General features: G+C 42.3%; 1 protein-coding gene and 1 long non-coding RNA gene across 9 annotated transcripts in view; one reads left to right on the forward strand and one right to left on the reverse strand.

Moving 5' to 3' along the window:
- The window catches only part of ZFPM2 (zinc finger protein, FOG family member 2), a 451,186-nt gene that overhangs the window by 320,761 nt on the left and 105,662 nt on the right, over positions 1-24,763 (forward strand). The window lies entirely within an intron of this gene.
- LOC130274338 (uncharacterized) overlaps positions 1-24,763 on the reverse strand; it is a 48,927-nt gene that overhangs the window by 16,736 nt on the left and 7,428 nt on the right. Inside the window, exons 3-4 of the long non-coding RNA XR_008844328.1 lie at positions 22,915-23,152; positions 16,958-17,130 (exon numbers count right to left, since the gene is read on the reverse strand). This is a non-coding gene — a long non-coding RNA (uncharacterized LOC130274338). The remainder of the gene's footprint in view (positions 1-16,957; positions 17,131-22,914; positions 23,153-24,763) is intronic.

Below are 24,763 nucleotides of genomic sequence, written 5' to 3' on the forward strand. Positions count from 1 at the left end.
GGGAAGCCCTCACAAATCTCTGTGCAAATAAAACCTTCTCTTTATTTCAGTGCAGCATAGATACAGAGTATCGGGGGAGATAAGGAAATGGTGGCTGCACAACAGGTTACAGCTGCTGCGCGTGACCTCACTCTTCATCAGACCATACCCATGCTGTATACAGGATTGGGACAGTAACAGTATGCTGGTAATATGGAGTGCTGCAGTGGACGTGCTTTTGGATCCTTATTGGGACTTTGGACAGTGTCCCTCACAGACTGCCTGCACCCTCTTTTGATTGGTGGCTTCTACTTAGAATGTTCTTGCTGGTTTGGTTCTTATATATACATTTATTATTAATTATTTTTAAGTCGGTTTTGTTGCGCACTCAAAGCTTAAGTGCACAGCATCAAGCCCGAACACGATGAAACAGGAGCCTGGCAAATCAAAGGCCAGGCTTCCCTCTTGGGCTGTCGTGTTTATAGCCTGTGTGGCGGCTACAAACGCTGTCTTGTATGTTGCGACTGAACTGTTTGACTTCAGGGCACAGCCACAAGATAGTTCTCTTACGGAAGCCTGGCAAATCAGATGCCAGGCTTTCCTGCGGCCGGCGGCTGCCACAGTGCCGCAATGCTGTGGGGCTGGTATGAAATTATTTCCAGGGCTGCTTTTTATCCCCAAACCGGTACTGGATCTGGTGCTGCCCACATTGACTGGTTATGCTCTGTATGTTACAATGATCTGCAGACCAGGCTTGCTGGGGTGAAGTAGCATACCTCCCAACCATCCCGGATCTGGCGGGACGTTGTCGGTTTTGCTGTGATGTCCCGCCGTCCCGGAATGGCCCCCACTTGTCCCGCACTTAACTGTAAATGCCTCTTATGAGACATCTACAGTTAAATGTGCCGCTCAGTAAAGAGTTTTACAGGGTGAATAGCCATTGGCTGCTCACCCTGTCAATCACTCTTGTGCCCCTGGCTACAGTAAGCCAGCAGACACAAGAGGCTGGACCCCTCCTCTGCGCTCCGGCGCACCTATGATGTCATCAGACACCGGAGCGCATAGGAAGAATAGAAGAGGCCGTGCGGAGTGACAGGGGAAGAGGACCTGAACAGCAGCGCCGGTAGGTATGTATGGCAGGGCGTTCTGGTGCGGTGTGTGGGTGTGTGGTGGGAATGGTGGGGGGCACCATTAGGTAGGCAGCAGTTCCCCCCAGTCAGGAAAAGTTCAAGGTATCAGGTATGTGGGGTGCAGTAGTAATATGGTGACAGTGCGGTTTATCGGATGTGATGGATGTCACTTAAATGTCTGCCCCAGAAAAAAAAAGTTATATAGTCATACAGAGGATAGAATGCATGGCTGCTATAACCTATGAACAATAGAATATGGGTTCTGAGCCCCTTGTTAATCTCCAATGCATTCCTTCATGGAGCTGTAATCATGCAGGCACCCTGTATTTATTTCTGTGATGGAAGTTAGTGCTGTACCCAGCAGTTATTATATCAACCCTTTTAGACCAGGGGTGCCCATGTTTTATCAAATGTATAATAAAGTAAATATTAGGATCTAAATACTGTTTGTGCCTTATTGCCAAATTAACACTCATACAGAGGTGCTGCCTGCATCGGAAACCCCCGCTGAAGTGACAGGAGGGAACCTCTGTGTGGGGGAACTGCTGCCCACCTAATGTGGGGGAACTGCTGCCTACCTGGGGGACTATCTACTACATTCCTGCCCAGCTAATATGGGGAATAACTACCAAGCTAATAGGGGGCTACCTACTATCTACATAGCTTATATAGGGGTTTTCATACAAGGGATGGCTATCTGGCAGATTTACCTACAGGGGCAACTCTCTCCGGAGGGGTCTTACCTACTCGGGTCACCTATTATCACGGTTTGGGCATTATAGGTCATGGAAAAATCCAGAGCCTGAATAATTTTTTCCAACAGGTTCTGTAGAGAGGAGTAGTAGCCGGAAGGAATAATCATGACGGTCTGAGCCGGATGGAGAAGAAAAAGTTAAATTACTGATTCCAATCAGAGAAGATGTCACCTGATGTAACTCTATGTGATCTCATTTATGGTCTATTGTGGTAATGATGGGGGTTGTTGTTAGTCACCTGATGCAAATGTATTTAATTTTTTATATGGTCTATTGGGGTAATGATGGGGGTTGTTGTCAGTTTGTCACCTGTATAGAACATCCTTCTTAACTTAGGCGACAGACTGACAACGTTATTGCTGTTAAAGAGGTATTCCCATTCTGCATGTGGCGTAATGGGGCGTGGCTAGGGGTGTGGCCTAGGGTGTGATTAGTGGGAGAGGCTTGTCCCTCTTTGTTCTCAGCAAAAGTTGTGAGGTATGCCTGAGGTAGTATGCTATGAGGGTGCAACAATCTGTAGACCAGAAAAAGGGTTTGGTGCTACCCATATAGACTGGTTATGCCAGTGTTTCCCAACCAGGGTGCCTCCAGCTGTTGCAAAACTACAACTCCCAGCATGCCTGGACAGCCTTTGTCACACATACATAGTCACACATACATGATCGCACATGCGTGATCGCACATACATAGTCACACATACATGATTGCACATGCGTGATCGCACATACATAGTCACACATACATGATCGCACATACATGATCACACATACATGATCGCACATACATGATCGCACATACATGATTGCACATACATGATCGCACATACATGATCGCACATACATGATCGCACATACATGATCGCACATACATGATCGCACATACATGGTCACACATACATGATCGCACATACATGATCGCACATACATGATCGCACATACATGATCGCACATACATGATCGCACATACATGATCACACATACATGGTCACACATACATGATCGCACATACATAGTCACACATACATGATTGCACATACATGGTCACACATACATGATCGCACATACATAGTCACACATACATGATCGCACATACATGGTCACACATACACATACATGATCGCACATACATGATCGCACAAACATAGTCACACATACATGGTCACACATACATAATCACACATACATGATCGAACATACATGATCGCACATACATAGTCACACATACATGGTCACACATACATAATCACACATACATGATCGCACATACATGATCTCACATACATGATCACACATACATGATTGCACATACATGATCACACATACATAGTCACACATACATGATCGAACATACATGATCGCACATACATAGTCACACATACATGGTCACACATACATAATCACACATGATCGCACATACATGATCGCACATACATGATCACACATACATGATTGCACATACATGATCACACATACATAGTCACACATACATGATCGCACATACATGATCGCACATACATGATCGCACATACATGGTCACACATACATGATCGCACATACATGATCGCACATACATGATTGTACATACATAACTGTATATAAATGATCAAACCCCTTGTGACTCTATCCTTGCCGGAACACTAATCATTCTGAGATCCTTTATTTGAGAAGGTATTTGGACCATAAATTATAATCACCAGATGAGGCAGCACTTTTTAAAACCACTTTGTGTTGATTAATTTAGTTGAAAAAAAGTGAGAAATGTTGAGTGACATCCAAGATGGATCCATGAATTATGTAGAGGTTATTATCTTTTATCAATATGACAGGAACCATACGGTAACTTTCATATTCATGTATATTCTGTTCTATCTACGTTTACTCCATTCTTACTATTCCATGACATTGGTCCTTTTACATTCATGGCTGCCATTCTTATCACAGTCATTTGACTTAGATGGGTCACTGTCTCCAAAAAGATCAGCACATTCATCCTTCTCGACCTTGCACCAGTCCCAATTCCCCACTTATCTGTGACCACTAACATATCTCTGATTTAGGCCTCCTTTACATATATCAGTTGTCCGGCAGCGTTTCCCTCCGGCATGCACCGGAAGGAAACTGATAGCAGAACTGATTCCATTCATTTGAATGGGATAGTTTACAATCATGCAGCAACTCAGTTTTGACACGGGTTGATTGGACTCGCTGGACCGGCACTGGACAGGGGAACGCATCTTGCTGCTTTCCCCTGTCCGGCGTTCAGAAAAAATGGACGCCAGAGACTGCACCACTGATGACAACTAATGCATGTTGTCATCAGTTGTGGCATCAGTTGCGTTAAGATTTAGGCTGGGATTACGTATGCTGGACGCCGGACATATGTAATCCTAGCCTTAAAGGACAGGTCAAGACTTAATTGCTTTTTTCTCAATTTTATGATTATTGTTTTTGTTGATCGGTCTTCAATGATCTTTTTCCAGTCACTAACCCAAACAGAGATAGAACACTCATCTTCTGTAAAATTGTGTCACTGTCCAGTCCCTTTCTCACTTTATAACACAACCTTGTATGTCTTTGACATGTTTTTGACTTAACGAGTACTCTGCTGCTAGACAGCTTATCCTCTATCCAAAAAATAGGCGATAAGATGTCTGATCACAGGGGTCCTGCCAATGAGGCCCCCAGCGATCTCCCGCAGCACCCAATGTTCTAAACAAATACAGGGTTCCGGTGGCAGTGGTTGTGATGTCACAGCCACTGCCTTCATTCATGTCTATGGGAGGAGGCACGACGGCTGACACGCCCCTCCCATAGACATGAATGGTGGGGCATAGCGTGACTTCACGACGGGCGTGGACGTGACATCCCGGCCGCCTGCTCCAAGTGTTCTGAACAAAGTGTTCAGAACACTGGGGCAAGGGAGCACCCCTTTAAAGGCAGATCAAGACTTAAAGGGGTACTCCCGTGGAAAACTTTTTTTAAAATCAACTGGTGCCAGAAAGTTAAACAGATTTGTACATTACTTCTATTGAAAAATCTTAATCCTTCCAGTACTTTTTAGGGGCTATATACTACAGAGGAAATGCTTTAATTTTTAGATTTCTCTGATGTCATGACCACAGTGCTCTCTGCTGACCTCTGCTGTCCATTTTAGGAACTGTCCAGAGTAGGAGAAAATCCCCATAGCAAACATATGCTGCTCTGAACAGTTCCTAAAATGGACAGCAGAGGTCAGAAGAGAGCACTGTGGTTATGACATCAGAGAAATCTAAAAAGTAAAGCATTTCCTCTGTAGTATATAGCCCCTAAAAAGTACTGAAAGTATTAAGATTTTTTAATAGAAGTAATTTACAAATCTGTTTAACTTTCTGGCACCAGTTGATTTAAAAAAAAAAAAAAAAAGTTTTCCACAGGAGTACCCCTTTAAGATCTGATCATAGTCTCATAGATATTATGAGACTTTTCTGAACAAGTCACTGACAGAATCAAGCCAGTCTTATCCCAGAATAATTTATAATTCTCTATTGTTTTTCTCATCGCCTTTCTTTAGTTTGTAAGCTCTTTTTTTATTTGGTGGTGATTAGCGATCTTTTTAGTTGGTTACGCCAAAGTATGCAACTTTTTTTTTTTTTTTAAAGCTGCAGTTTCATAACTCCCTGACCACTGTAAAAAATCTACCAAAAACACGTCTACCACTGCAACAATCCAAAACACAGGTAAATGAAAAGTCACAAAAAACACACTGCGCCAAAATATTGCAACAAATTGTCCCCAGGCAAAACAGGGTAAAATGCTTCATAAATGCCCCCCCCCCCCCCCCCAGAGTTAATAAAAACTGCTTCCAACAAGATCAAAACACCCATCTCCAAAAATATTCTCTCCTGTCGCTGCTTTGCCAACATGACTGTGACCTCTGACTTGTCACTGACTTGAGAAGCAAGTTGAGACTCAATAATGGAACCCAAAGCGTATCGCTCATATTATAGAAAAAATAATGCTTCTATATGTTACTTCATGCAGATTTACGTCTTTTTATGCATTTAGCTTCTGTTTTGTCCCATAAAAACTCTGTATTCTGCTGCTCACTTATTATGACATCCACTGTTCAGGAAATGGCATGTCTGAGGCAAGCACTCAGCCCGCCCTCACTCACCATGCATTCACTTCCTTCCTGAGTCTGCTGTGCTGTCCTGTGTCTCTTCATCCAATCACTGCAGGCTGCTCTGTTACCCACTCCTCTCTGTTTTCATGCTGCAGTCTGATAGGACAGGAGTGAGCACAGAGCAGTGCTAGTCCCGCCCTCACTTCCTGGACTTTGTCCCTGTCTGTGCTTCAGCTTGGACAAAGATGATACTGCAGCTAGACAGGATTATGTTCTGGATGGTATGGGGACCCCCAATAGTCTATCGAACAGGGTTTCCTAACCAGTGTGCCTCCAGCTGTTGCAAAACTACAACTCCTAGCATGCCCGGACAGCCTTTGGCTGTCCGGGCATGCCAGGAGCTGTAGTTTGGCAACAGCTGGAGGCACACTGGTTGGTAAACACTGGGTTAGAAGCTGATTTAATCTCCTGATCTGATATTCAGTCTCTGCTTTAAGTTGTCCAAAAAAAAAAAAAAAAAAAGTCAGTCTCCAGAATTCTTCATATTCTCACAGTCTTAGTTTGTATCACAAAAAAAATAATAAAATAAAATAGAGAGATATCGTTGTGGTAAAAGCAAGCGGCAAAAGGGTATATGCAGATGAAGTTAGTTTGTCCCAAATGCCTTGAGGTGTTTTATTATAGTAGCAAAGCCCGAAAAAAAAACACATTTGAAGGATAAGAAAAAAATAAATAGATTAATTTACCAGACTTTGGACATTTTGCTACATGACATCCCAAGCGAACCTGCTTACAAATTGGATGGTTGAAATGTTATTTTTATATGTCACAGGAGGAGAAAAACACTGACATTTATCTAATTATTAAAGATTTTACATTCACACGTGAAAACTTGTTATCGGATGTTTATGTTGGTGCAACGTGAATTAACTGGAAATGTCATCAAATAAGATTCTGCCTTATAGTATATGCAAAATTACTGAATACCAGATGACGCTGACCTGAATCATCAGCAATTGTGACTAATATAGTGATGACGTTTAGATTTGTAATCGATGGCTGGGATAACATGTGATGGGAGGCAGAATCAGATGGGACAGCAGCCGTGCAGACCAATTTGAGCAGTGTATGGTCTGAGCACTGGCAGACTGACCCCCACACCCCTTCAACCTCTGTAGCAATGCTGGCAGCACTCATATGTCTATTTCCCAAAGACAATCTCTTGAGATGATGCTGAGCATGTGCACTCAACTTCTTGGGTCAACCAAGGCGAAGCCTGTTCTGAGTGCAACCTGTCCTGTAAAACCACTGTATGATCTTGCCCACTGTGCTCCAGCTCAGTTACAGGGTCTTCGCAATCTTCTTATATCCTAGGCCAGATTCTTTTGTTTGAGTGTGTTCTTGGCCATGAGTGTGAGAGAGCGATAACGCCAAATTTAAGACACCAACTCCCCATTCACACCTGACACCTTTACCACTAATGAGTCACATGACACTGCAGAGAGAAAAGGGCTAATTTGGCCCAATTTGGATATTTCTATTTAGGGGTGAACTCACTTTTGTTGCCAAGGTTTAGACATTAATAGCTGTGTGTTGAGCTATTTTGAGAAGACACAACATTAAACACTGTTATACAGGCTGTGCACTCACTACTTTACATTGTAGCAGAGAGTCCCATGAAAAGATACATCAAAATATTTACAAAAATATTAGGGGTGGACTCACCTATGAGAGATACTGTAGATAGCTAGATAGATAGAAGATATATAGATAAGAATAGATGGATAGGTAGATCTAGATAGATGGAATATATATATATATATATATATATATATATATATATATACATACACACACACACACACACACACACACACACACACACACACACACACACCGTATATACTCGAGTATAAGCCGACCCGAATATAAGCTGAGGCCCCTAATTTTATTTTAATCATCCAGACCCCCGTCATCATCCAGACCCCCGTCATCATCACCGCCTGTGAATCCCTGCATCAGTTGGCTTCAACCTGTGGACCTCCAGATGTTGCAAAACTACAACTCCCAGCATGCCCGGACAGCCATCGGCTGTCCGGGCATGCTGGGTGTTGCAGTTTTGAAACCTCTGGAGGTCCGCAGGTTGAAGACCACTGCGGCCTTCTTCATCATCAGGGACGTTGCGCAAGAACGTCCCTGTGCGTCGTCGTCAAGGCAACGTCACTAGTCCAGGGCCAGGCCCGAAGCGCGGAGAAGAGCCCCCCCCCGCCCCGGTGAAAATGGACAGCCCGCAACGACTAATCCTCCCCACCGGACGGTCTCCGCAGCATAGATGGCCCGGACCAGCTCGCCCTAACTTCCCGCCGAGGGGAGGTGAGTACAAAACAAAAGGGGGGGGGGGGTTGGGTCTGGATGATGATGAAGGCCGCAGTGGTCTTCAACCTGCGGACCTCCAGAGGTTTCAAAACTACAACACCTAGCATGCCCGGACAGCCGATGGCTGTCCGGGCATGCTGGGAGTTGAAGTTTTGCAACTTCTGGAGGTCCGCCGGTTGAAGACCACTGATGAAGGGATTGACAGGTGGAGAGTTCACTCGAGTATAAGCCGAGGGGGGCATTTTTAGCACGACAAATCGTGCTGAAAAACTCGGCTTATACTCGAGTATATATATATATATATATATATATATATATATATATATATATATATATATATATATTTATTTATTTATATATATATATATTTTTTTTATATATAATATAATATTATATATATATATATATATATATATATATATATATATATATATGCAGCACATCATAATGCCTGACCCAGTTTTTACCTCTTTCAGCGGTTGTCAAGGTTGCCAAAAAAGATTTAATTTATAAGCAATCTGAGGCGAATGACTTACTCACGCATCTAAAGCTGCAAGATTAAAAATTCGAGGATAGAGATTTATGTTTAAAAATGTATATTTCGCCCATTGTATCAGTGTGTGAAATACATACACATTAAAGGAAATTTTGGCAAGAGGATCATAGACGTGTGCCTGGAATAAAGGTCTATTGATGTTCATCATTGGGCAGCACACTTTGTGTAGTAGTAATAGGCCATGTATTTCGAAAATGGCATTTTCGGCTAATCACAGCATCACATGTGTTGCAGTTTATACAAATGTAAAAGAGATTTGCCTTTCCATTACTGAACTCTTTAGAAATTTGTATCCATCAGCAAAACTGTAAACTACATTTGTAATGAGAGAATCGGATACATCCTTTTGCAAAAATGTAACTTTATGGATTAAACACAAAGTCGTCTCTTTTCATGCTAATGTACCGTGTATAGTCCTGTGTAGTTAAGATCTGGCAGTGTTTTTTTTTTTTTTTTTTTTTTTTTTAGAGCACTACGATAAGATTGATATCTTAATCTATCCTTTTTTTGGGCTTCAAGGTTTTTATACCTAATCTTAATGATGAATTATACATCATTATAAATGACTAAAGATTACTTCGTATGTTGGGGTTTAATCTTGCACTGTGCAAAAAAAAAAAGAGAAGTGCTTGGCGTTAGTACATGGTATCAGTACTGAATTCACAATTTCCATAAGTCTGTCACATTTTGCATACAGAGCAGATTTGCCGATTAGGTAATCCATGTAAGGTATTTAAATGTCAGCTTATTAAGGGATTGTGTAGACTGTCAAATTAAAAGTATTCTGCATATGGTGCATGCAAGCCGATAGGACTTATGGAGTGGGACACAAGAGCAGCCATAGGGTTTACGAAAAAAAAATATATATATATTTGTCCGGTGGAGAAAAACGTGCATGGCTATTCAATAATGTAGAATAGTAATATTAGCATATTTTTTGCCTTGAATAATGTTTCTGACCTGTTGTCGGATTCCTATTGTGAATGGTACCTGACGAAGGGGCCAGAGTGGCCAAGAAGTGTGTTGTACATGTAAAATTTTAATTTTGTTGGTCTAAAAACAGAGGGAAGGGGGCTTACAGAGCAGTCTGCAGTGATTGGATCAAGAGACCCAGCACAGCACAGAAGAGGCAGGGAGGAAGTGAATTAATGGTGAGTGAGGGTGGCTTTAGTGCTTGCCTCAGACATGCCCCCTGAGCAGTGGAGGTCAGAATGGGTGAGCAGCAGATCAGAGGGATTTGTGAGCCAAATACAGAAGCTAGTCATATAAAAAAAAGACATGTAAAGCATCTGCATAACCTAGTGAGTAACATATAGAAGTATTATTTTTAATACGAGATGATAGATATGCTTTAATATCTTAATGTGCTGCATCATTGTCTGAAAAATGTTTTTTATTCAATATGCAAATTAGCTCTTTGGTGCACTGTGGGTGTGACTGTTTCTCCAGGGGCACCACTGTGCCCGTCTGGACTCTTCCTATCAGGTCCTTTTCATTTTTCTAGGTCAGGAGTGGTTATAGATGGAGAAAGGAGTGGTCTGGGCAAGCATAGAGTTGTGCCTAGAGATACAGTCACACCCTCAATGCACCAAAGAGCTGTGAGTGAGGGTGGCTTTAGAGCTTGCCTCAGATATGCCCACTGAGCAGTGGAGGTCAGAATGAGTGAGCAGCAGATCAGAGGGATTTGTGAGCCAAATACAGTAGCTAGACAGATAAAAAAAAGACATGTAAAGCATCTGCATGACCTAGTGAGTAACATATAGAAGTATTATTTTTAATACGAGATGATAGATATGCTTTAATATCTTAATGTGCTGCATCATTGTCTGAAAAATGTTTTTTATTCAATATGCAAATTAGCTCTTTGGTGCATTGTGGGTGTGACTGTATCTCCAGGGGCACTACTGTGCCCGTCTGGACTCCTCCCATCAGGTACTTTCATTTTTCTAGGTCAGGAGTGGTTATAGATGGAGAAGGGAATGGTCTGGGCGAGTATACTGTAGAGTTGAGCATAGAGATACAGTCACACCCTCAATGCACCAAAGAGCTCATTTGAATATTGAAAAAAAAAAATCAGACAACACAGCAAATCAATATAATAATGGTAGCGTTCATAACATAATAAAGTGTTAAGTAATATTTATTTTTGTAATCATTTGTAGGTGTAGTGTCCCCTTAACAATTAACTTGATCATGTCTTATATACAGCACATTAGACCTATCTTTATTAATGTATTACTCTACCATTTTATTTTTGAAATATTTATGATGTGACTTACCAAAATGGAATAGCTAGATAATTGTAATAAATCTGTTTTTACACCTGTGTTAGAGGTTAATGGATAGACTTTAAATTTCCTTCTTTTTCAAGTATTAATGGATATCTCTGACAAGACCTTCCTTTAAAGGAGATTTCAGTCATTATAAATTCGGTCATTGGGTGATGAAGACGTGTTGACTTTTTTTTGAAAGACGCTTGATATAGTAAAACACGTAACGTTTTGGTCTATTGGATTATTCCATCACGGAAATTAAAATCGTAAATTTGTTGAGTTATTTCCTCTGTATCTGGCTTTTGTTTAGGTAGGGGAATGGAGGCAAATAGTAAGAATTGTTCTTCATAAATTGTTTGGATTCTTCAGCTTCTTAGACTGTATAATGGATATTGTTGACTTGTTGGCACACTTTGGCTATGTGCTAAAGTAAATGCACCAATGAATATGCCTTAAAGGGGTTTTACAGTATTAACAAATTATCACCCACTGATTGGATGGGCGATTACTGCTAGACAGTGCCTTTAGTTGATTGTCTGACTAGTGTTTCCCAACCAGGGTGCATTCAGTTGATGGTCGGACCAGTGTTTGCCAACCAGGGTGCCTTCAATTGATGGTCTACCCAGTCTTTCTCAACCAGGGTGCTTTCAGTTGATGCTCTGACCAGTGTTTCCTAACTAGGATGCCTTTATTTGGGGGGTTTGACCAGTGATTTCCAACCAGGGTGCCTTCAGTTGGGGGTCGGACCAGTGTTTGCCAAGCAGGGTGCCTTCAGTTGGTGGTCTGATCAGTGTTTCCTAACCAAGGTGCCGTTAGTTGATGGTTGGACCAGTGTTACCTAACCAGGGTTCCTGGTTCATGTCTGTTGGGAGTTGTAGTTCTTCAATATCTGGAGGAACCCTGGTTGGGAAACACTGCCATAGACTCTGAATACAGCTGTAGCGCTCATGATAGACCATTGCTCCCCAGCACCCCAATGCAGAAGTGACCTGAATAGGTTATAATTTGTTATAAAAAAAAAAAAACCTCTTAAAGTATGTAAAATATATTATGGATTAGGGGTATTGAACTAGTGATCCATTGACAAGATGAAGCTTGACAAGATCCTAGAGACATAGCCATAGATGGTGCAGAGTGACAGTTGCATGTGCATGTACCAGTATTATAAATTCTATCCAAATGCTCCAATCCAAACTCTAGCTCCAGTGATCATGAGGGAACCATACAATGGCGTAACCTGGACCAAACAATTTTGGCCCAGGTTGTGCCATTGTAGGGTTCCATTATGATAATTTTTCCTAGAATCTGAATGTCTTGCCTTGCTAATTTACGTTTGTTAAAGATGACCAGATTCAAGTTTACTCCATTATACTGTGGTATCCCAGTATGGGATGTCATCCTGTGAGCTAAAGTTTGCTTTGGGCATCCCTGCGGCCACTGTAATGGGCCCACTACTCCATTTTAAATGTTGTTATATTGCACTGTGTTTTGTTGTGATAAATTATGTACTGTCTTTTTAAGAGAGTGCTTCATCGACCCAGGAGACCATGATGCTCCAATGGGAGCCCCCCAACATTGGCCTTTATATAGTGTAGGGGGGAGGAGCTGTTCAGTCTGAGTCTAGTTCAGTCAGTGAGGAGCTGCAGTTCAGTGCAGTCCAGTTTATAGGAGTGTGAAGAAGTCAGAGGAGGCTTACGGAGAAGATAATTCTCAAATCAGCAGCCACGCCAATCTAAGGAAAACCCCATCGCTCAGATGAGTCAAAACCTGGCAGTAAGCACAAAGCTCCAGGGGAAAAATTGTCTCAAAGTCTCAAAATTCAGTGTGGGCTGTCATTTATCTCAAATCTGCAGTATCAGCAACTACAAGTCCCTGCAAGGCGACAGGCCTCACGGGTTCATTCTGTACTTCCCTCGCACAAATCTGTACGGTGAGGATTTTGACAATTCCTGCCTCAGTAAAGATAGTTATCCGTAACCTTGCATCTGTGTCGTCATTGTCCCCGTGTTTGGCCCAGGAGAACTATCTCAACCTCTGACCATGTAAGTTAACGGTACCCTGGCGTCACAAACTATATATTTCACCCACATTACACCTGTAGAACCACAATACTAGAGTTAGAAAATTGGAGAAATAGTAATACATGATGTTTTGTACTATTTGCATTGGGTTTGCGGTGTTTGTGGAGTAGTGCACTATAGTGATTAACAAGCTATTTCTACTGTACACTAAAGGGGTAACTAAAGAGTTTGTAGTCATGCTGGTGCCCTACATTATGAGGGGACCGAAATAGCCCTTTGCTCCCATGAGAAGATTCGTACTATAAATGTCACATAATAGATAGGGAGAGCTGTTACTAGAGATGAGCGAACTTTTGAAAAATTTGATTCACCCGATTCGCCGAATTTTCTGAAAAAATTAGTTTCGATCCAAATTTATTTGTTGCAAATCTTTATTAAAAATTTCTATTTCTGGACAACAGAGAGCCTCAATAGGAGTGTAGAACACTTTGCTTTATTCTAACACGCATATGGAGTGTGCTGGGGTAGTGAAATAACACTGTTATTCAGAATGACATGCAGATTACAGGCATCAGTATGAGGAGACCATATAGTGGCTGAATGACATAGCGTGGAGGTGTTGGCAGCATGAGGAGACCATACAGTGGCTAAATGACACAGCATGGAGGTGTTGGCAGCTTGAGGAGACCATATAGTGGCTGAATGACACAGCTTGGATGTGGCTGAAGCATGAGGAGACCATATAGTAGCTGAATGACTCAGCGTGGATGTGGCTAAAACATGAGGAGACCATATAGTGGTTGAATGACACAGCGTGGAAGTGTTGGCAACATGAGGAGACCATATAGTGGCTGGATGACACAGCATGGAGGTGTTGGCAGCATGAAGAGACCATAAAGTGGTTGAATGACACAGCATGGAGGTGTTGGAAGTATGAGGAGACAATACTGTGGCTGAATGACACAGCTTGGATGTGGCTGAAGCATTAGAAGACCATATAGTGTCTGAATGGCACAGCCTAGAGTTGGCAGCAGCATGAGAAGACACTAGGGCTTCACAATCCTTAAAGGGGTACTTCGCCCCTAGACATCTTATCCCCTATCCAAAGGATGGGGGATAAGATGTCAGATCGCCACGGTCCCGCTGCTGGGGACCCCCGGGATTGCCGCTTCAGCACCCCGCTGTCATTACTGCACAGAGCATCGTTACGTCACGGCCCCACCCCTCGTGACGTCACGGCCCACCCCCCTCAATACGAGTCTATGGGAGGGGGCATGGCGGTCGTCACGCCCCTGCCATAGACTTGTATTAAGGGGGCGGGCTGTGATGTCACAAGGGGCGGAGCCATGACGTCACGTTGTTCCGTCCCCTGTATTGCCCGTCATTACGCACAGTGTGGTGCCGCAACGGCAATCCCGGGGGTCCCCAGCAGTGGGACCGCGGCGATCTAACATCTTATCCCCTATCCTTTGGATAGGGGATAAGATGTCTAGGGGCAGAGTCCCCCTTTAAGATTAAAAGACAAATTTTGAAATTTAAATTGAAGATTTAGGGTAGCTAGTTATACCATAAAAAATGTTTAAACCCAGGTCAAGCAGCATCAGTAAACCATATATTGGCTGAATGGCACAGCATGGAGTTGGCAGCAGCATGAGTAGACACTACAGCTTCACAATCCCTAAGGTTAAAAGACAAATTTTGAAATTTAAATTGAAGATTTAGGGTAGCTAGTGCTACCATAAAACATTTTTAGGCCCAGGCCCAGCAGCATCAGTAAACCACATATTGGCTGAATGGCACAGCATGGAGTTGGCAGCAGCATGATGAGACCATATAGTGGCTGAATGGCACAGTCTGGAGTTGGCGGCAGATAAGGAGACAATAGGGGCTCACAATCTCTAAGAATAAAAGATGAATTTTGAAATTTCCATTGACAATGTATGGTACCTAGTGCTACCATAAACATATATAGGTTATGTCCTTGGCCCAGCAGCATCACTAAACATGTAGTTGCTGAATGACAGCCTGGAGGTGGCTGAAGCATGAGGATACCATATAGTGACTGAATAAGACAGCCTGGAGGTGGCATCAGGAGTCCTGAAAGTGACCCTAATGCAAGGAATTTCTGAAACTGGAGACCAGCACCTTAACCCCTTAAGGACCCAGGACATACGAGGACAACCCCGCACCCTGGGCTTTAAGGACCCAGGACGTTCCCGTACATCCTGGCGTTTTCTGGTCCCTGCCGCGAGCCGGGCAGAGATCGGAAGCGAATGCCTGCTGAAATGCTTCAGCAGGCATCCAGGGCAAACGCCGAGGGGGGCCAAGTCTGCCCCCCATCTTGGCAATCGTCGCAAATCTCGAGGGAAATCCTTCGGCGATACCGGGCTGATCGGGTTTCTGGGACCCAACCGCCTGGTAATTTTGCATGATCCCGGTTGTCACAGACAGCCAGGACCATGCTGAAGTATAGGAGAGAGGTGGCAAGCCTGCCACCTCCTCCTATCCCCTGCGATTCCTCGGTTAGCTAACCGACCATAGAGCAGCACAATGACAGAGCCTGGAGGTGGCAGCAGCAGCATGAGGGCCATGCCAACTGAGGGTTGAGTCTGTGGAACCCATCGCCTGTTCGCTGGGGGTGTCTGATGCCACTTAGGATGAAGTGGATGACCAAGTGAACCTCACCTGGGATGAAGTGGATGACCGAGTGAACCGGTTAATCACGGCTGCTGGGTTGCTGGTCGTGACATGACTGCTAGCTGACGCCAGGAGCTCACTTAGATGTAGGTATGCGGTATGCACTTATGAGGCCAGAAAAATGTGGTACATTACGCTTAAAAAACATATTTTAGTAAAACACTAGCCAGTGATAACTTTTGGCTGTCCTTTCACAGTATGTAGGCCCTTGACAGACTAACAGGTACAAAATAGTACACTACTTAGATGTAGGTATGTGGTATGCAGTAATGGGGGCAGAAAATGCGGTATAGTACCTCCCACCTTGAAATAAAGGATCCAGGGGATTGTAGTCTGAGGGAGACCACAGAAACAGGAAGTAGTCAGTTCCCAAAAACAAGTATGTAGCATGATAAGGACACAGAACACGGCCATTTACCACCAACACAAGCACCAATCCTTGAGACTTACTCTATGAGACTTAATTACTAAAGTCACTTTATGTTAGATAACCCCTTTACCTGGGAGATCAAGATATTAGAGATATGAGGGATAGTCCTGGAGGCAGGAGAAGTCTGGACATAAAAATTGAGTAGGATGATTGTGAAATCAATATGTTACTCTAAAGGTTTCTATTGTGTCCATCTTTCAACTTCCAGTTTCTGTCCTTTCATGGGGCGTTCCTGTCTTCACATGATGGCAATGCCCACCACTTTACAACCCTGTCCACATGCTATAGTCACATGACATATATTGACCCAGTACCACCATAAAGCTCAGCACCTCATCACTCCAGGGCCATAAGTGTACTCAGATCTGACATCCTTATTTCCATCAAACCAAGAGTTATATTGAGCTCACATGTTACTGTAATAGTTTATCCCATTTTGAAAACCAAATTTAGTATATATAATATTAGGGAATTCTGAGTTAAGAGGGGGGGGGGGGGGGGGGGGCAACTGGATACGGTCCTCGTCTTATGGCCATAAGGAAGAGAGGTTACTAAGGTATCTCTGGAGGATCTTTCATGTCCTGCATTACATAGTCAACACCCATTGATGTTAATGTGGACTGTGCAATACTACGTTACCTTTGTGGAGACGCTGTAGGGAATTGGCAGTTTCCCAGTTGATCAATGTGGGTCCCATAAGGGAAACATTTTGTAATTTTCTTATTGTGATGGGACCCTTTAAGAAGATTTTGTGGACATCAATCGGTCTATTTGGTCATCTGCTCTTTGTCTCAGTTTCTTTCTTAATCTGTCTGAAAATGAAATAAAAGGTGAACATTTAAAAGCGTCTGAAAAGCAGTTATAGAGTATCGCAAAATATTTTAAAAAAATAGGTAATTTCATATATTTTTTTTTCGTTTCTGTGAAATTAGAGATAACTAGGTTCTTCGACCACACTTAATTTTCAGGTGCAATGCTTCTTTACAAAAAAAATGGGGGTTTTAAGGAAATACAATTTAAACTGCGCATCTCGGGTATTTTCAATAAAAGTCACACAAATTCATATTTCTGACGGAAAAATGAAATGTAAATAACTAGATGGTTGATAACAAAGTAATTAAAATGTATGGTTTTGCCTACTGCGTATAATAAGGGCTTATATTTGATCAACCATAAAAGTTATTTAATCACTTTAACCTTGGAATGCTATCCCATAAGAACTACTTAATGGAAGTTAGTTGAGAAGCATTAAAGAATCTGAAAACCAAAAATAACACCAGAAATGCTATTTTTATATGTAATACGTGTCTCTGGGGGGGGCACAAAGGATATCTGTTAGCTTGAGAGGATTGTAAAAGACATATAAAATTACATTGACAATGAGTGGATCATGAAGTGCTGGGACCCCAGTGATCAGCTGTTATCTCCGTGATCAGCTGTTATATTGGGGGGAAACCTGGCAGTAAGTGTTTAATTTACTTTTAGCACCACCACAGGTCAATAGAAGTATTACACTCATTCATCTCAACAGGTTGTCTCTATCATACAGGACATGACAGGTCCTCCAAAGCGAGAGACAATCTTTTAAGTAGGTCTCCACTCTGGTAAAACAAAAACAAGGACGCTGAGAAGCATACCCCCTTCTATTAACTCAGTGTATGAAAAAAGACTGTAAGTTTGGCAACCCCTTTAAAGTGTACCTGTCAGATCACAGAAATAAATATAAATAATGCTTCTAGATGTTACTCACTAGGTGTGTAACATCTACATGTCTTTTTTATGTGTCTAGCTTCTGTATTTAGCTCACAAATACCTCTGTTCTGCTGTTTACTAATTCGGACATTCACTGCTCAGGAAGGGAAAAGTCTGAGGCAGCACTAAGTCTGACCTCACACACAGATCTGCATGAAAAAATGTAAACATGTAAAATCTCCTAATGAGTGCCTAGGGCATATGGCCCTGGCTGAAGGAATATTGGATACTTGCTACCGAGTTCCTTTACAGATTACAGATGATCATGGGAGATTTCAGCAGCAGGACACAATGACATTGGTTTATTGTCAATATTGTCCAAAGCTGGGCAACCTCTTTGAGAGACTACGATGGTCAAACACATATCATTTATCTGAAGGTCAAACTTTCGTACTAGTTTGGCTAAGCATTCTGGTGTTCTAAATGTAGATAGAGGAAAAAGCTGCCCCCAGACCCCTCCAAAAATAAAAGGATCAGGGACTTGAAATCCAACACACTCAATTATTCTCTTTCCCAAACATCTGCAATTAGGGGGATCGCCAGGAGCCCCCATAGCCATTAGATGTTTGGAGGGTCTCACCAAAATGTCCAACTTTGATTTTGTACATAAGGAATATGGGAAGCTTGGGATCTTTATGGGAGTACAACATTTTTGTTAGCAGATTATCGGCCATGTGTATTTACTGTATTTTTTACATATTCAGAACACTTCGATACAACAAAGCAACTCCAAATATACTGAAGGGCCCCATATACTGTGCATACATCTCACTCACTCACACACCTTCGCAATAAGCAATATTTTGCCCTCATTTAGGCTCACCATTCCTCATTATCTCCTAAGAAGAAGTGCAGTTAGACAGGAGGGGGGGGGGATACAACAAGCCTTTGAATACAACACATTTTTAGCTTTGGAAAGATGCCATCTGCCAAAGGACGCAAAATGACTTTCATTAATCTTCATCAATTGTAGTTAAATCCCATGGGGCTGTTGATGTGCGCACAGTGATGCTGGGGATGTGGAATGCTGCTGAGAGCCAAGGGGTATAACTTGGGAACCTTCTTTACAGCATAGACAAGGGTTAGCCTATAGATAAGCATGAGAGAGTTTACAGCCATTCCCTAGTGTTGGTTTCTTATCAACAACTCTTATTCGTGATCCATCATAAGAAAGAGGTCTAAATATCTTCCCACATCTATTTCAGTAAGTCTGCTTAGAAATGCTTGGAAACATTGGGGCCCAAATGAGATATCTGTTTCTGTCTTTGCTGTAAGTCCAACTATGTTATACCTGTATCTCCCCATATGTTATACCTGTATCTCCCATATGTTATACCTGTATCTCCCCATATGTTATACCTGTATCCCCCATATGTTATACCTGTATCTCCCCATATGTTATACCTGTATCCCCCATATGTTATACCTGTATCTCCCATATGTTATACCTGTATCTCCCCATATGTTATACCTGTATCCCCCATATGTTATACCTGTATCTCCCCATATGTTATACCTGTATCCCCCATATGTTATACCTGTATCCCCCCATATGTTATACCTGTATCCCCCATATGTTATACCTGTATCCCCCATATGTTATACCTGTATCCCCCCATATATTATACCTGTATCCCCCACATATGTTATACCTGTATCCCCCCCATATGTTATACCTGTATCGCCCTTATGTTATACCTGTATCCCCCCATATGTTATACCTGTATCTTCCATATGTTATACCCGTATCTCCCATATGTTATACCTGTATCCCCCATATGTTATACCTGTATCCCCCATATGTTATACCTGTATCTCCCCATATGTTATACCTGTATCCCCCATATGTTATACCTGTATCCCCCATATGTTATACCTGTATCCCCCCATATATTATACCTGTATCCCCCACATATGTTATACCTGTATCCCCCCCATATGTTATACCTGTATCGCCCTTATGTTATACCTGTATCCCCCCATATGTTATACCTGTATCTTCCATATGTTATACCCGTATCTCCCATATGTTATACCTGTATCCCCCATATGTTATACCTGTATCCGCCATATGTTATACCTGTATCTCCCCATATGTTATACCTGTATCCCCCATATGTTATACCTGTATCCCCCCACAGGTATTTTCATGCGTACCGTATGGCCAACATCTAATATTTAAGCAAAAAAAAAAAAAATCCCTGCAGATCATTGAGGTCGGCCCTTAAATTGTAATATATATATATATATATATATATATATATATATATATATATATATATATATATATATATATCAACACAATGTAACTCCAAGTCAATCACACTTCTGTGAAATCACACTATCCACTCAGGAAGCAACTCAGGAAGCAACACTGATTGACAATCAATTTCACATGCTGTTGTGCAAATGGAACAGACAACAGGTGGAAATTTTAGGCAATTAGCAAGACACCCCCACTGAAGGAGTTGTTCTGCAGGTTGTGACCACAGACCACTTCCCAGTTCCTATGCTTCCTGGCTGATGTTTTGTTCACTTTTGAATGCTGGTGGTGCTTTCACTCTAGTGGTAGCATGAGCCGGAGTCTGCAACCCACACAAGTGGCCCAGGTAGTGCAGCTCATCCAGGATGGCACATCAATGCGAGCTGTAGCAAGAAGGTTTTCTGTGTCTGGCAGCGTAGGGTCCAGAGCATGGAGGCGCTACCAGGAGACAGGATAGTACATCAGGAGATGTGGAGGAGGCCTTAGGAGGGCAAAAACCCAGCAGCAGGACCGCTACCTCCGCCTTTGTGCAAGGAGGAGCAGGAGGACCACTGCCAGAGTCCTGCAAAATGACCTCCAGCAGGCCACAAATGTGCATGTGTCCACTCAAATGGTCAGAAACAGACTCCATGAGGGTGGTATGAGGGCCTGACATCCACAGGTGGGGGTTGTGCTTACAGCCTAACATGTGCAGGACATTTGGCATTTGCCAGAGAACACCAAGATTGGCAAATTCGCCACTGGCAACCCGTGCTCTTCACAGATGAAAGCAGGTTCATACTGAGCACATGTGAGAGAGTCTGGAGACACCATGGAGAATGTTGTGCTGCCTGCAACATCGTCCAGCATGACCAGTTTGGCGGTGGGTCAGTAATGGTTTGGGGTGACATTTCTTTGGGGGGCCGCACAGCCCTCCATGTGCTTGCCAGAGGTAGCCTGACTGCCATTAGGTACCGAGATGAGATACTCAGACTCCTTGTGAGACCATATGCTGGTGCGGTTGGCCCTGGGTTCCTCCTAATGCAAGACAATGCTAGACCTCATGTGGCTGGAGTGTGTCAGCAGTTCCTACAAGAGGAAGGCATTGATGCTATGGACTGGCCGCCCGTTCCCCAGACCTGAATCCAATTGAGCACATCTGAGACATCATGTCTCGCTCCATCCACGAACGCCATGTTGCACCACAGACTGTCCAGGAGTTGGCGGATGCTTTAGTCCAGGTTTGGGAGGACATCCCTCAGGAGATCATCCACCACCTCATCAGGAGCATGTCCAGGCGTTGTAGGGAGGTCATACGGGCACGTGGAGGTCACACACACTACTGAGCCTCATTGTGACTTGTTTTAAGGACATTACATAAAGTTGGATCAGCCTGTAGTGTGATTTTCCACTGTGATTTTGAGTGTGACTCCATATCCAGACCTCCATGGGTTGATAAATTTGATTTTCATTGATAATTTTTGTGTGATTTTGTTGTCAGTAGTGTTGCTCGCGAATATTCGCAATTCGAATTTTATTCGCGAATATCACATATTCGCGAATTCGTGAATATTCGCGAATATAGCGCTATATATTCGTAATTACGAATATTCATTTTTTTTATTGTTTTTTTTTCACAGTACACATCACAGTGATCATCCCTCTCTGCTTCCAGCTTGTGTGGTGTAAGAAGGCTCTAATACTACTGTGTGAGACTGGTGTGCGAATTTTCGCATATGCGAACATTTGCATATGCAAATTTTCGCATATGCAAATTTACGCTTATGATAAATTTTGTATATGCAAATTTTTGCATATGTTAATTTTCGCACACGCGAATATTCGCATATGCGAAAATAAAATGAGAATATTACGAATATGCGAATATTCGCGAATATTACGAATATTCGTCCATATATTCGCGAATATTTGCGAATTCGAATATGGCCTATGCCGCTCAACACTAGTTGTCAGTACATTCAACTATGTAAAGACGAAAGTATTTCCTACGATTAGTTCATTCATTCAGATCTAGGATGTGTTATCTTAGTTTTTTTGAGCAGTGTATTTAAGCAGTTGAAGAAAGCACCATAAAGGTTCTTCACAATAAGCTGATCACTGATTGTCTCAGTAGAGATTGTGGAAACAAATATTATTAGGTGTCTTGTTTCCCTACAGCACCACCATTGGACAATTGAAGTATTACACTGTGTCTACTGAACTTAATACTCTATCCATGCAAAGTACTGATAAACCGGGTCCTCCAGAGTAGACGACATTGTTTGCAGCTCATCTCTTCTGTCACTAATGGATGAGTTCTCTTTGATAACTCAGATTTTTTATAGATTGTTTAAGAATAGGTTTTCTAAACCAAACAGCTATTTCTTTTATTATCGGCTTCTGATTGAAATGACCTACTATAGGCAAGTACTGTATGTATTTCTATGTTCAACAATAACAATATTAAAGGGTCAGTCAGGTACTGTATTTTTATCAATTATAGAATATAGGATTATGTTTTAACTTTTCCATCCCCTGCATCTGCCACAGGAGTCATTTAGCACCTGGCTAGGATCTTGTTACAGCGATCGGTGTGACCCACCTGCCCAATGTGCTTCTTTATTGCGGCATTTTCGGATTAGCACAATGTTTACAAAGTCCTTTTCTTTCAGTCATTATGAAAGGGGGTTGAGGTTTCCTTGAGATAAGTCCAACCATCCGGCCCCAAATAGCAGCAATTTCTAAGATGGCTCTTCTGTGGGAGTCTCGCATTGTCCATCCTATAAGGTTTCTCCATTTTTCCTGTATTGTAACATGTTAAGCCTGGTCATAAAGGAAAACTGCAACACAAGAAAACCGTGTTCTTCTTAGAGCTCAAAGCAATTCCTCAACTCATATACAAGGCAGAGGGGAAAAAATGCAGCCTGAGCGAGGAACGATTAGAAAGCTTTTGGAACTGTATTACCAGAGGTGACAGCTCGGAGGAGATAGGCAGGTAATGTTAAGAGGCAGGGGATAAGAGCCTATGACATTATGTCTTGAGGGTTACGGTGTCACAGTCAAACTCTGAACTGCTTTTACTGGATCAATACTTCTCAGTTCAGGACTTATCTTGACTACTGGGTAAAGGCTTTTGCAGATATGAGCACAGCAAAAAGAGCAAAATAATGCTAAAAGTAATATTCCTCTGCTCTTTCATGCCTGTTTTTGGAGGGAAGTTATGGTTGCTACCATGCATTTCGGGCACCTTCTGCATTCATACTATTTATTCATGTTATGTTGCATGTTTGGATATCCATTCCCCTTATCTATACTAAGAATAAGTGAACCTTAAAGGGGTACTCTGGTGGACAACTTTTTTTTTTTTTTTTTTTAAATGAACTGGTGCCAGAAAGTCAAACAGATTTGTAAATTACTTCTATAAAAAAAAAATCTTAATCCTTTTAGTACTTTTTAGCAGCTGTATGCTACAGAGGAAATTCTTTACTTTTTGAATTTCTTTTTTGTCTTGTCCACAGTGCTCTCTGCTGACACCTCTGTCCGTGTCAGGAACTGTCCAGAGTAGCATAGGTTTGCAATGGGGATTTTCTCCTGCTCTGGACAGTTCCTCATATGGGCATCAGGTGTCAGCAGAGAGCACTGTGGACAAGACAAAAAAGAAATTAAAAAAAATAAAGATTTTCCTCTGTAGCATACAGCTGCTAAAAAGTACTGAGAGGATTAAGATTTTTTAATAGAAGTAATTTACAAATCTGTTTAACTTTCTGGCACCAGTTCATTTAAAAAAAAGTTTTCCACCGGAGTACTCCTTTCATTTTTAAGGAGCTGTTCTCACATGTAAGAGGTGATGGTATTGTGGGATTCAAAGGGTTCTCTTACCTTGCCATATGCTGTTTTAGGTAATTTAGACGCCTGTCCAAGAGCCAATGCCTGGCCAATCCTGTTTGCCCCTATATAACCATATGTCTGTGCCTATTACTTTGTTTATCCTGTAGGGGTCGCTTGAGGAATCATAGCAGCCTACCACTGCAAAATAAGCTGTTTGATTGGAAGCTGGAATGACAACAATCATTTGCCCTTTATAGAAAGTATGTTTCAGATGTAGGGGTAGGTGTACCATTGGCTCTGCCTGTCCACTTGCATAGAGGGCCAAAAAGGTAAGGGGGCCCACTGACACCTTAAAAAGCAGAAAGAAGCTTGCCACTACCAATAACATTGCATGCAAAGGCTTGTTAGTGCACGTTTCACAGTCTTTTTCAAGAAGTCATCGATGACCTCTTGAAAAAGACTGTGAAACGTGCGTTGAGGTCGGGGGAGGTGCCAGAGTAAACCATAAAAGATATGGGTAAGCGAAATACTGCATCTGATGATATGTGTATGGGATAGATATATGTGCAGTCTAGGGATTTGGGTCTCCACACGTGAGAGATTAGTTTCCCACCCGAAAACAC

This window comes from Hyla sarda, chromosome 5 (assembly GCF_029499605.1).
Source record: "Hyla sarda isolate aHylSar1 chromosome 5, aHylSar1.hap1, whole genome shotgun sequence".
Classification (NCBI taxonomy): domain Eukaryota; kingdom Metazoa; phylum Chordata; class Amphibia; order Anura; family Hylidae; genus Hyla; species Hyla sarda.